The 13,576-nt window shown below is 43.9% G+C and overlaps 1 long non-coding RNA gene across 1 annotated transcript; it reads right to left on the reverse strand.

Annotated features, from left to right (window-relative positions):
• Nucleotides 1–614: 614 nt before the first annotated feature.
• On the reverse strand, nt 615–3,804 carry LOC149328516 (uncharacterized). The gene is made up of 2 exons (XR_016285635.1): nt 3,473–3,804; nt 615–779 (listed from the first exon to the last, which is right to left on the reverse strand). It is a non-coding gene; the product is annotated as an uncharacterized LOC149328516 (long non-coding RNA).
• Between the last annotated feature and the right edge of the window lie 9,772 nt (nt 3,805–13,576).

The raw sequence follows: 13,576 nt of genomic DNA on the forward strand, positions 1-13,576 counted from the left end.
TTAAATTTAAGAACTGCCCCTTGCCCTTATAAAAATTTCTATAGAAAGTCCATAGACTGTCTATAGACTTTAGTCTATGAAGTCTATAGACTGTCTATAGACAAATCCTTTAGACTGGTCTATAGACAGTCTATAGATTTATGGCCATACACTTTTAGTAGACTTTTGTCTGTAGACAGTCTATAGACAAATGTCTACTGAAAGTCTATAGGTCTATAGGAAGTCTATAGACACATGTCTATAGACAGTCTATAGACGATCTATAGACTTATGGTCATACATTTCCTATAGAGTTGTCTATAGACCGTCTATAGACACTTGTCTATAGACGGACTATAGACGACCTATAGACTTATGGCCATGGACTTCCTGTAGATTACTGTCTATAGACAGTCTACAGACAAGTCTACTGGTCCAGTAGACATATGTCTATAGACTGTCTATAGACATTCCATAGGTGTGTGGCCTGGCAGTGCTATAGACCTTTGTCTATAGACAGTCTATAGACCTCTGTCTACTAAACTATTAGTAGACCATTATCTATAAACTGCCTATAGACAGTCTACAACCACTGAAAAAAGTCACCAGAGTTCACAAATGACACAATCAATATATTTACAAATTTAGTTTTATTTCCAAGCTATCCAGGCCGGAAATATGCAATACATGGACCATAAGAATGCACAATAACATAAATGTTGAAAGTAACAGTCCCGCTAGTTTCCTCAGAAGCATTCTTGCGGCCTGTTGTCTGCAGTCAATCATCCGGGCATGTTCACCTGTACAGCACAAAGGAAAAAAATAACAGAGGAACTGAAAAAAAATTCCCATTCCATCTCTACACATGTGCTTTACAATGCAAGGCATAACCTGGCTATGCCATTCTAGAAAGGCAATCTTGATCTTTTGGTTTGGTTTTATGGGGTTCAAAGACCCAAGGCGACACAGGCTACAAGACGCTGAAGTGAAAGGCTGCGGAATAATTTCGGCCAACTCTGCAGAGTACACAAGCCTTTAGCATTTTGCGTCTATTAAAATGCGACCGCATAGGCCGGAATCGAACCTGCATCTTTCAGGTCGCCAGACGAACATGATAGCCACTGAGATATCACGCCGGCGCAATTATTTCAGTAAATACACGACAGATTATAAGTGTCTTCATAAAACATTGTAACAAAGACCCGTAATCCCTGGAGCACTCTACTCTGAATCCAGTACTGATACTGATTTCTGTATGGCAATCCTTTTACATTATTTGTAACAGAAGACATTGAACAATTGTGCCACATATCTGCATTGACTCGCAAGGAGGTGTTAAGAATGCCACCTCCATAAAATACAGATTCAGCGCACCTTACACAGGGATCCAAAAAGAAGAATATTGCAGCATTTATTCTTATAACCGCTATAGAAGAAGCGCTTCAAAATACCCTGCGTGAAGCCTGGTATACCCGGCCAAATTTTTAACTGGCTCTGGTGTTGCATCGCTAAATGCACCTTGTAAAAAAGGTGCCTTTTAGCTACACTGCTGGCATATTCATGCTGTAATTTGACGAGTGAAATGTCATTTCGTGGTTCCTTTTTGTTCATATATTGTTTGAGTGCAGCACTTGCGTGTTTAGATAACGTTATCAGAAATATTCGTCTGCCACTACAACAGCTGAAACAAGCGGCAGACGCAGCAATGAATCTGGTCCATATGGCCTCATCCTCTGGGTAAACTACCACTACTTTCATGGCGGACAAGTCGTTTACCTAGAGTAAGTGCAAATGCGCCACCAGAGCCATTGGTGCGTATTCCGCTTGTTTCGGCTGTTCGTAGCAGCAGACGATGAATATTTCTGATAACTTTGATCGAAACACGCAAGTACTCCACTCAAACGTTATATTAACAAAAAGAAACTATGAAATGCCATCTCACGCGTCAAATTACAACATGAATATGCCAGCAGTGTAGCCAAAAGGCACCTTTTTTACAAGGTTCATTTATCGATGCAACACCAGAGCCAGTTAAAGATTTGGCCGGGTGTACGTAAGTCGATACTCAAACGGGCACAAGCTATACAAAACCGGCAGGCAGAAGCGACCAGTTCACCACAGATTTGCGCCTATAACTTGAAGCACAAAGATGGAACAGCCTACTCATACATCTGCGCGTGCTCTTAGAAACAAGCAGGTTGCAGCGCTTCCATGCCGCGCTCATTATTCAGAAAACCCATATGCACACAGAGGCTGCAGCTGCGCTGTTTCAAAATCAGTCGCGAGTTTAAGACAACAAATTACTGTCACGATAAAATACCGTCTGAAATTCAATTAGTCTTTCCTTCAAGTGCAGCCCCAACAGCGCCGTAAAGAGGTGTGTTTCTTGCATGGAGGTAGCCTAACCCAACGCTGCTAGAAAAATCAACGAAAGCATTGAACGCGCTCAAAGTACGAAGTATTTAAATGAAGCAATTAACGCTTTCAAGAGGTGCAGCTATAGTAACACGAGAGCTTAATTTAATTTTAGGCGCAAATAAGCGGCGAATTACATCGGCGCTTTCGTAAGTTAGCAGTCTGAAATCAGAAACACATACTTTGCCTCTCGCGCAAATGGTATTAGAGAAATCTGTGCACGCGTGAGCGGGATTCATGAACGAACCACTCGGAAAGAAATGTAAGCCACCTCTTGTCGAGCCGACCTTTACCCAGCTTTCAAAATGAAGTGCCCGCAGGCGAGCGGGGGCGGCCAACGGCTCTGATGACAGACATGGAGGAATCCGTACGTGTGCAACGACGGGGAGACGGGATGGAGCTCGTGGGTTCTTCGCGGTGTTTGAGCACGCCGGCCAATCGCGCGGGCAATGAATTTTATACCATCACACTAAAAGAATTCCTTCAGCGCTGCTTAACTACAACTTTGACAAACGTCTCGCGCTCCAGTCTGTAGCGTTACAAGACACCTTTGCTGAAACGTCGTCGCCCACGACGCGCACCGAGCGAGCGTCCATATACGTAGGAAGGAAATGCACACCTCAAAAAGAACAGCACTCCAAGGTCCAGACAAGCGATAACACAAAGATTAGAAAATAAATGTAATCCACCACAGAACGAGAGTGTATGTAAGTACGTTTTCGGAGGTGCAAAGTAAATTGAGCTCACACGGCGCTAACTACCGCACAGTTCCATTTCGGCCGTCATTCACAGGCTAAACGACATTTCTGGCCGCGCGTCTACCTTGAAACACGAAAACTCTAGTAGACAGCTCGCGAGGAGCGGCTTATCATCAAGGGCATCGCACAGACTGCCTTTCCGCGCGTTAGTAAAGACAGCGGCACAGAGATAAGCGGCATTAGTCGAGAACCCGATGGCTTCCGCCTTAGAAACGAAGATAGGACGTTTGTCACTGCGCACATAATCTGTTCTGCACACACAGCTCTGCTTAGAGTGGTTTAGGAGACCAAATGAATAAAATATAAACGTATAGACTTACCGTAAGCGGACGATGCAGCTGGATTTTGAAGAAAACGTAATCCGCGAAAAAAACGCCGACTCCACCGATGCAGCCACGCACAGGGTTGTTTGCAGCCCGAATGATTTTCCGCCGTCTCGTGGTAAAACGGTAAAACGTGAAACAGAAACCCATTTCACGGTCGTATCTTTATCGCTCGCACTCTTTCCGTGTGGAGCTTGATCTGATATCCAAGACCACAGAAGGTAACTGGTTTATAAGCGTGAATTCTTCGCATACCCTCTAAAAACCTTATTGTTTTCGTGAAAAGAGAACCGAAATCTAACTGCTTGACTGTGTACGCGCCGCATCTCCCACCGAATAGTATGTGGTACAATTCTCAAATAATAATTATAATGTTGCATAGCATAACGTCTTTTTTGCGTGTGTTCGTGTTTAGAAAACTGATATGCTCGACATCAGCGTGTCATCGGCTCCGAAGCAACAGGTGCAAGGGTAGGAACGAAAAAATACTGGTTTTCTGATTGTTGCGTCGGTGAACTTATTCACGTGAATACAAACTGCAAAGGTATAAATGGGAGATGTTAATCGCACAGAGGACCAGGCTCTTTGAGACTATTCTGAGGTCTTTCCCCCTTTATTTTCAGGACGTTTTAAAGAGAAATGTAGAAGCGTTGATGAAATGTGTCTGATTTCAGCGCGTTGGACAGTAACGATCGAAAGATGGAATGGAACTGTGTCGAGCGATTCCGTTAAGGGACAGCGTATTCATTCGATGTAGTACAGTTTGCGGCGCCTTTACTTCAAGAACGGCTGCCTTTCCGCGGCTTACTTGTTAGCATTAAATATTTAACTGTATTGACAATATACGTCACGATATAACGAAAAGGAGCTTGTCAAGGCTCCTGAAAATATACAGATGGGTGTTGTAATGTCCTCACGCAATACTTTTCTAATTTCCGTAATAGCGAAGGAGGTGGAGGACTCCCGACATAGTTGCGGTCACCAGATGCAGGTCCCCGCAGCATGCAGTGCAAAAATAAATTGGCATTGTTCTATACTTAGTCGAAAGTCAGTGTACCGAACGTTGTTAGATAAAATTAGGATTGTTATAGACTGGTCTATAGACAGCAGACTATCTCTAGTGTACAGTGCATAGACGAAAGGAAATTGAGGTATTTGTAGACTGTAGTCTATAGAGAGTCTATAGACCGACTATAGACGAAAGGAAATTGAAGCAACTATAGACCGTAGTCTATAGAGAGTCTATAGACCGTCTACAGACGAAAGCAAATTGAGGCTATAGACCTTAGTCAATAGACAGTCTATAGACCATCTATAGACGAAAGAAAATTGAGCCAGCTATAGACTTTAGTCTATAGAACGTCTATAGACAAAAAGAAATTGAGGCAACTACAGACCTTGGTCTATAGAGAGTCTATAGACCGTCTATAGACAAAAGGAGATTGTGACAGCTATAGACCTTAGTCTATATCGAGTCTATAGACCGTCTATAGACAAAAGGAAATTGAAGCAGTTATAGACTTTAGTCTATAGAGAGTCTGTAGACAAAAGGAAATTGAGGCAGCTATAGACCTTAGGCTATAGCGAGTCTATAGACTGTCTATAGACGAAAGGAAATTGAGGTAGTTATAGACCTAAGTCTATAGGGAGTCTATAGACCGTCTATAGACGAAAGGAAATTGAGACAGCTATAGACCTTAGTCTATAGGGAGTCTATAGACCGTCTATAGACGAAAGGAAATTGAGACAGCTATAGACCTTAGTCTATAGATAGTCTATAGACCGTCTATAGACAAAAGGAAATTGAGGTAGTTATAGACTTAAGTCTATAGAGAATCTATAGACCGTCTATAGACTAAAGGAAATTGAGGCTGCTATAGACTTTAGTCTATAGAGAGTCTATACATAGTCTATGGACAAAAGGAAATTGAGACAGCTATAGACTTTAGTCTATAGATTTTCTATAGACTGTCTATAGACAAAAGTAAAAGTCTATAGGATGTCTATAGAGTCTATAAAAAGTCTATAGAAAGTCTATAGACCATTTTTATAAGGGTGAACCCGGACTGCACGTAGAGTGAGAAAAAAAGAGACACAGCGCATGATAAGAAGGAAACAAGTTTAATAATAAAATAACTAGTCGGGCTACTGCGCCAGCGTGTCTCATCAAACGACGCTTCTCGCTGCTGCGGCTAAGGCTGAGGTATTCTGCTGCAGTAGTGTCGATTGCTCGGTAGCGAAGCCATTGACTCGTGGGATGGTCAGCGGGCCACAGCTTCTTCGGGTCGCGTTTTCAGCTCCATAACAGAAGGCTTCGGATTTCTCATGATTTCTTCGACGGCGTGTCTTTGTTCTTCAACGCGAAGCGGGGTGCAGAGTCGGCCTCTTTTAGCATTCCTGCTCTCCCCTATTAACCGTAGTCCTATGTCTCGCTATTTCCTTGCAGCCCTGGAGTAACCCCGCAGTCTCACACGTAGGTTTAGCTAAGTCGTGGCTTCACTTTCTCACCGGTATGGCAGTCCTCGCGTGACGTGCCACTGCCTGACTTGGAAACCTCGCAAGTAGATTAACCTACGTCGTGGCTTCACTTTCTCACCGGTATGGCAGTCCTCGCGTGACGTGCCACTCCCTGACTTGGAAACCTCGCAAGTAGATTAACCTACGTAGTGGCTTCACTTTCTCACCGGTATGGCAGTCCTCACGTGACGTGCCACTCCCTGACTTGGAAACCTCGCAAGTAGATTAACCTACGTAGTGGCTTCGCTTTCGTACCGGCATCGCATTCCTGGAGTGACGTGGCACTCTATATTGTGACGATTTTCATAGTGGCCCCGTTATGCGTTTCAATGGCGGCCCCGGTATGCGAAGGGCCCGTTGTCAGGCACTCGTATTGCGCTGGCCCGATTGTTGCCCCGCACAAGACGTACACACAAGGTCGGTAACCCTTACGAACTTGTAATCTGGATTGAAATGAACAATGTGTAAACTACTGCACGAATGCAGCGTGCTCTTCCGCAAGGCGCTACCAATCGCCAGGTTTGGGAAGAAACGCTAGAATTACCCATTCCTCACCGGTCCAAATTCTGAAAATGCCTGCTGCCAGAGCAGGTTGCTCCTAAATCCAGATATCATAGACTTACTTGTGGAAGCCAGACAGAAAGATACCTATTCGCGATGTTCGCGGAAAGATAACTACAGAATTTTTGTGTGTTTTGTACTTCCAGCTATCAACATCTCTAGAGTTCGACGAATTTGTTGCACCAGTTTGCCTTCCTGAGAGTCTGTGGGAAACAGCAGGAGAACGACTGCTCGTGGCTGGATGGGGTGCGACCAACGAAAGTACGTAAAAAATATGCGTCAAGGAGCTGCGCGATCTGATATATATATACAGGGTGTCCCAGCTACCTTGGATCAAGATTTATAAAAAAAAATCAAGCGGTCTTCAGAACAGAAATCGCGTGGATGTCTTCAGGGTTTATGTAAAGTTACAGTACCAATTTTTTCGCTCCTCCTATTTGAATAAATAGTTGAGATGAACAAATTAACTTTTTAAATATAGCTTGAAACGTTCAGGCGTCAAGGAGAAAGTTGTGGAGCTCCACAAATATAGCCCAAACCTGGAACCTCCAACGAAATTAACTTAGCGTGGCTGTTTTTATTCGGGAAAAACGAAAGCCCGCGGAATTTAAAAAAATACCACATGAGAGGGCGGTCCGTGCGCCAGAATGCGCCGCGATAAAAGCGCTCAAATCCATGGTTTGTGAAAAGCATCACTCGCTTCGCGCCTTTTGTGCTGCCCAAGACAGGGCACGTTGTGCTTGGTTCCAAGATAAGCGCCAGTGGGTTTGGGCGGCAGTTGAAAGAAAGCGCGGCTTCCGTTTTTCATCCTGATTCACACGACGTTATCAAACTTGTTACATGCGGCTTTGCTTGTTGGGATCATGCTCCCAAATTCGAACTCATGAGATTGCCATCGTTCCTCCGCACGCATTCTGCCAACTTGAGAGCGCAATTATCGTCGCAGAAACGGGAGCTGCGCTTTCTTTCAACTGCCGCCCGTGCCCACTGGCGCTCATCTTGGAACCAAGCTCAACGCGAAGCTATGTTTTGGGCAGCAGGGAAGGAGCGTAGTGACTGATGCTTTGTACAAAGCGTGGACGAGAGCGCTGCAATCGCGGCGAATTCGGGCGCACGGAGCGCGCTGTCACGCGGTATTTTTTAAACTCCGCGGGCGTTCATTTTTCCCCAATAAAAACGGCCACGCTAAGTCTCCCTCGTTACAAGTGCCTGGGTTGGATAATATTTGTAGAGCTCCACAACTTTCCTATTGACGCCTGAACGTTTCAAGCTATATTTAAAAAGTTAATTTATCTATCTTGAATAATTAAATAGAAGAAGCCAAAAAAAGGTTCTGTAACTTTTGATACACCCTAACAACATCCACGCAATTTCAGTTCTGAAGAACGCTTAGTTGTTTTTATAAACCTTGGTCCAAGTTAGCTGGGACACCCTGTATATGTATATATAACAGTTGCGGTTTTAAAAAAAGAACTAAAACAATGCGTTGTACATGCAGCCATTAGCTCCTGGACTTGAGGAGTCGGGGCACTAACAAAGGTCATCGCAGCCAAGGCGTGGGCCCTTTGCAGTGACGTGAAGATGACGTCAGCAAAGGGGTTCTGAGGCCTTATTTTCAACCCGCCATGGTGGCTCGCTGGTTTCGGCGCTCGGCTGCTGGCTCGAAAGACGCGGGTTTGGTCCTGGCCGCGGCGGCTGAATTTCGATGGAGGCAGCACTTAAGAGGCCCGCCTACTCTGCGATGACAGTGCACGTTACAGAACCTAAGGTGGTCGAAATTTCCGGAGCCGTTCACTACGGCGTCTCGACTATCCTGAGTCGCTTTGGGACGTTAAACCCGAATGAACCAAACCAAACCTTATTTTGGAGGTGGCGTGGAATTCGCGCGGCACTCGAATCTATTGCCTAAGCGGTGGGGAAGGTCACCAAAAACTCTTTCATCGCTATAATAAGACAGCAATTACTCATTGCCATCCACCCAAGCTCAGCCACACGGCTGCAAAGGAAGGCTGTACAGCTTCCTCGGTAGCTTCCCATTGAAAGAAACGTCCCGGTCCGGGGTTCGAGCCTCGGATGAGCGCCTCACCGAAGCAGTCGCTCTACCAACTGTGCTAACAGGGACTGCTATAGTCGGATACCACTTAAGAGCGAAGCGGCTTTTCTCTGACAAAGGAACCCCTTCCATCCAATGGCGTCAGCCGATTCTCGTGACCCTGCTAGTGTGACAAAGCAGGGATTGGTAGATAAAAGGAGACAGTCTCCTCCCTCCATAGTCGGGGACAGACCCCCTCTCCATTGTGGCATCGCTCCCTGCATTGCCACCCTAGCAGGGTCATGAGACTTGGCCAAGGGGGGTTCTTTGACGGGGAAGAGCCGCTCCGTTCTTGAGTTGTATCCGACTATAGTATATTTATTTATTTATTTATTTATTTATTTATTTCATAATACTGCAAGCCAATAGATTGGCCCATGCAGGAGGGGCTATACAAGGCATTGAAAATGACAAATACAAAGAAAAATACATGGGGTTACAAACAATAAGGAGAATAACAAAAATACAACGCTCATTCACTCGAGAAAATGCTTCTCAAGAGCTTTACTAAAATTTGAGGACTGGAAAATGGGCTCCGGAAGAGAGTTCCAGTCGGAAACAGTCCGCGGAAAAAAACTGTGCTTGAATGAGTCAGTCCTTGCAAAAATGGGTTCCAGCAAATGAATTCGTGAATGGTGTGTTCGGCGCGACAATTGTTTGAGAATTACAGGGCGGGGTATGTTTAGCTTATGTGTTAAAAGGTTATGCATAAACAACAGACGGGAAATTTTTCTGCGTACTTCAAGTAATGGAATATGGTTGGTTTTCATTAGTGTTGTAGGTGAGTCTAACCTCCTGTATTTGTTATAAATAAACCTAACCGCTTTCCTTTGCACCATCTCTATCTTGTATATGTCTTTCTTTGTGAATGGATCCCATAATACCGAAGCGTACTCTAATTTGGACCTAATGAATGTTGAGTATGCAAGGAGTTTAACTTTACTTGGGGCATCTTTAAGCTTCCGCCTTACGTAGCAAAGCTTGGAAAAGGACGAGGAGCAAATGTCTGCAATGTGTGAAGTCCATGTTAAGTCATGAGTTAACGTTACCCCTAAATATTTGTATTGTGTAACCTCGTGGATTAAATGATTTTGCAGGGTGTAAGAGAAAGAACTAAAATGTTTTTTGCGCGAAATACGTAAGAGAACAGTTTTATCAAGGTTTAGTTGCATATCCCATTTTACGCACCACTGATGAACAGCTAGAAGCGCATTTTGCAACATGTAGTGATCGTTCTGGTTATTTATGGTATTAAAAAGTATGCAATCATCTGCAAAAAGCTTTAAAGAGACATTTCCGGGGATGAAAGTAGACAGATCGTTGATATAGATTAGGAAAAGCAGTGGCCCTAAGACGCTGCCTTGAGGTACACCTGAAGTAATTGGAAGATCGTTAGATCTACAGCCATTAACGTCTACGTATTGTTTTCTATGTTTAAGATAAGCATGTCGTATGTCGTATGTCGAGACGGACCTTACCAATATCTCGAAGCTCTCCTTCGAAGCTATCTTCTTGTAGCTCTATAGCTGGAGCTATTGATCAATTCACTCCCGCTCAACCACGTACTGTCCGTCCCAGTTAGCTCAGTTTATAGAGCGACTGCTTGGATGAGGCGCTCGTCCCGTGTTTCCGACCCGACCAGGACGAATTTTAACTACGAGGTTACTGTGGAAGCCGTATAGCTTTCCTTCGCAGCCGCATGGTTGCGCTTGGGTAGATGCCAGTAATTCTTCACTTACTGCCAATCTGCTTCTCTTTGGGGGTTTGCCCAAAACACGTGACTATTCTTACATTTGGTTTTTTGTCAAAATAAGTATAATGAAAGTTTTCAGATTCTGCTTTTCGGACAAACAATTCGTTACGAATTATAGAGCACACCAAGACACCTGTATTGCAGCAGTTTTGGTACTGATAACTGATTTCGAATACTTCTTTACGCGTTGAAAACAATCCTCCCAGAATATTAAAAGAAACATCACAGTCTACTTCTGTGCCACGACCGCAATGCTCTTAAACGCTCAGCTCATGAATATAACGGCAGTCAGTGGGGGTGTGAATGCGACAAAGAAGATATAATGACGCCAACCGTGGCGCCATAATTATCAGAGACACCTGCGAACTGGCCACGCTCACTGCGGGAAACAGGAGGTGAAGCGATGAACAGCAGCAATATGCACGCACAAACTTTAAGCACTGTTCCTAATCATCGGTCTCCAATATTGTCGGGCTGAAATTTTGGAAAGTGAAACTTTGTAAGATACTCGTATAAAAAAATTCAAAGTAATGGTCCATTTTCCTAGTATGAAACAAAAGCTTTCTTGTAAAGTGTTTCCATCAATCGCACTTAACAGTTGAGATTGCATATAAAGTCAATTGGGAACGCTTTTGACGGCGGGAAAAAGGTTAACAGGAAAAAATGTAAAAGACTGCCATTGAATTATCTGCGGATACATTGATTGTTGGAGTGAAATCTTACATTATGTGAAAAGAGTTCGCTCATAAACGCTTTTCAGATCTAAAACACTTTTATCCAGAACTGCAGGGCATGCACCGCCTTTTCGCGTAGGGCGTCTTCCATACGGGCTGTTTGTGTGCCGGCGACAAATTGTGCTCCCGTAGTTGCTAACTGCTTGCGGCCCGACAAACGAACCGCGAGACCGACGAGCACCAACGCTGCTTAGTGTATCAGTCGCCACACCGTTAGCAGAAGCTGCCTCGCCCGCTGTATTAAGGCAAGAGCCTTTAATTGCTCATACTCACAGCCAAGGTCACGTCCAGTAAGCTTGGATAGTGTCTCCGAGGGGACGGTGTAAGTGTTTTAATGAGGTAACTAATATGAAGTATTATCGGTGGGTTGGGATCTCACCAGCGGCATCTGATCATTTATTCTTCTGCTTTTATTATTCTGTCATTGATGGAAAACTAAAAATTAAAGAAAACTCTCCTGCTAGAAAACGCACGAGAACTAGGCTTAGGATTCCTCATCTATCAGGATGTATCTGGCAATGTAGAGAAGTTATACAGTATTAACGAGAGGGTGGAAGCTAAGGGAACTCGGCTCAATAAGAAGTACAAGCTGAAGGTGGTCCGGGCATACGCGCCTACATCCATCCACGGTGACCAGCTCGTTAAAAGCTTCTTTAAAGAAGTTGAATTGGCAATGAACAAAGTGGAATCACAGTACACTGTGCAGATCGGTGGCATTAATGCGAAGGTAGCCAAAAAGCAGGTCGAAGCGCACGCGGTAGGCGACTATGGCACACGAAACGAAAAAACAGGAAGTGGACGTGGAAGAGCCAAAATGGTGGCACTAAAATGAAGTGGACTTCATACTACACGCTCACCCTCGTAATGAGCGGGATGTAAATTTCCTTACAAAAACAAAAGTGCGTTGTAGCCGCCACAGTTTGGTAAGGCCTCAAAATAGCTAAGACTTGAACATGGAACGGAAGACAATAGTGAAGAGGAAGCAAATTTACGAGACAGCAGTAGGAGGGAAAGCACAGAAAATCATTATATCGCTGCAGAAGAGATATTCGGCTTTAGCTGCGGAAGACGATCTTAATGTTCAAACAATGAGCAATAATCTCGCAACTATCATTATGTAGTGTGGATTAGAAGTTGGCGGAAAGGTGGCTCGACAGGATACCGATAAGCTTTCTCAGGAAACGAAGCATCTGATTTATAAAGGCCAAACCACGAAGACGTCTGACACTACAGAAAGTATGAACTAGCAGAGCGATCAATATTAATAAATAAGCGAAAGGCAGCGGCATAACGTACTTTAGTATAAAGAGAATCGAGCATGCTGTAAAGAACCGAGACAGCTTAAACGCAGTGAAGAGGAACCTAAGAATAGGATAAACCAGAATATGCGTTGAGAGACAAAGCGTGCAGTGTCATAAGCAATATATATATATATAAGATAGTTAAAGTAGCCGAAGAGTTCTATAGAAATCTATAAAGTAATCAATGGAACCAGCGCGTTAATGATAAACGCAGCACCGCACAGCAATGGGACATCGTGCCAGTGAAGAAAGTAGTAAAGAAAGCCTTAGGAGCAATTCAAAGGAAGAAAGCAGCTGCTGAGGATCAAGCAACAGCAGATATCTCGAATTATAGAGGGGAGATTGTATTAGAAAAATTAGGCACCCTGTACACGCACTGTCCTATTACCGCGAGCGTACCAGACGCATGGAAGAAAGCCGACATTATCTTAGTTCTTGGGAAAGGAGACGTCAAGGACTTAAACAATTTCAGACCGATCAGCTCACTCTCCGTTGTCTACAAGGTATTTGCTAAGGTTATTCCTAATAAAATCACAACAATCTTAGTACTCAATCAGCCAAATGATCAAGGGGCCTTTCCCAAAGAATACTCGTCAATAGACTACATTCAAACAGTCAATCCCGTGATAGAGAAATGGGCAGATTATAACCAAGGGTTACGTAGAGCATTTATTCATTACGAGAAAGCATTTGTGTGAGTTGAAAGCTCAGTAATAATGGAGGCAGTGCGAAAGTGGCGTGTAAAATAGTCTTGTTTTGAAATACTGGATGGTATCTATAACGATTGCACAGCTGCTGTACTTTTTTCAGTAAGTCAGCAATACAATTCTAGTAAGAAACGGTGTCAGCCAGGGAGATACGATCGTACGAATGCTATTCGCCCCCTGTTTACAAATGTTCCGATGCCTGGATTGCAAAGAGTTTTAGATAAAAATTAATTACGAACACCTAAGTAATATGCAATTCGCTGATGACACCAAGTTTCTCAGTCACTCAGGAGACGAACTGCAAAGTATGATGAATTAGTTACGAAGTCAGAGCAGGAGGTTGGTCTAAAAATTAACATGCACAACACCAAAATAACGTTCAACAGTGTCGCAAGGGAACACAGGTTCTCAATTGGTATTGAGGTGCTAGCAGTGG

The sequence above is a fragment of the Amblyomma mixtum genome, chromosome 9 (assembly GCF_055824585.1).
Source record: "Amblyomma mixtum isolate Tamu chromosome 9, ASM5582458v1, whole genome shotgun sequence".
In the NCBI taxonomy this organism is placed as follows: domain Eukaryota; kingdom Metazoa; phylum Arthropoda; class Arachnida; order Ixodida; family Ixodidae; genus Amblyomma; species Amblyomma mixtum.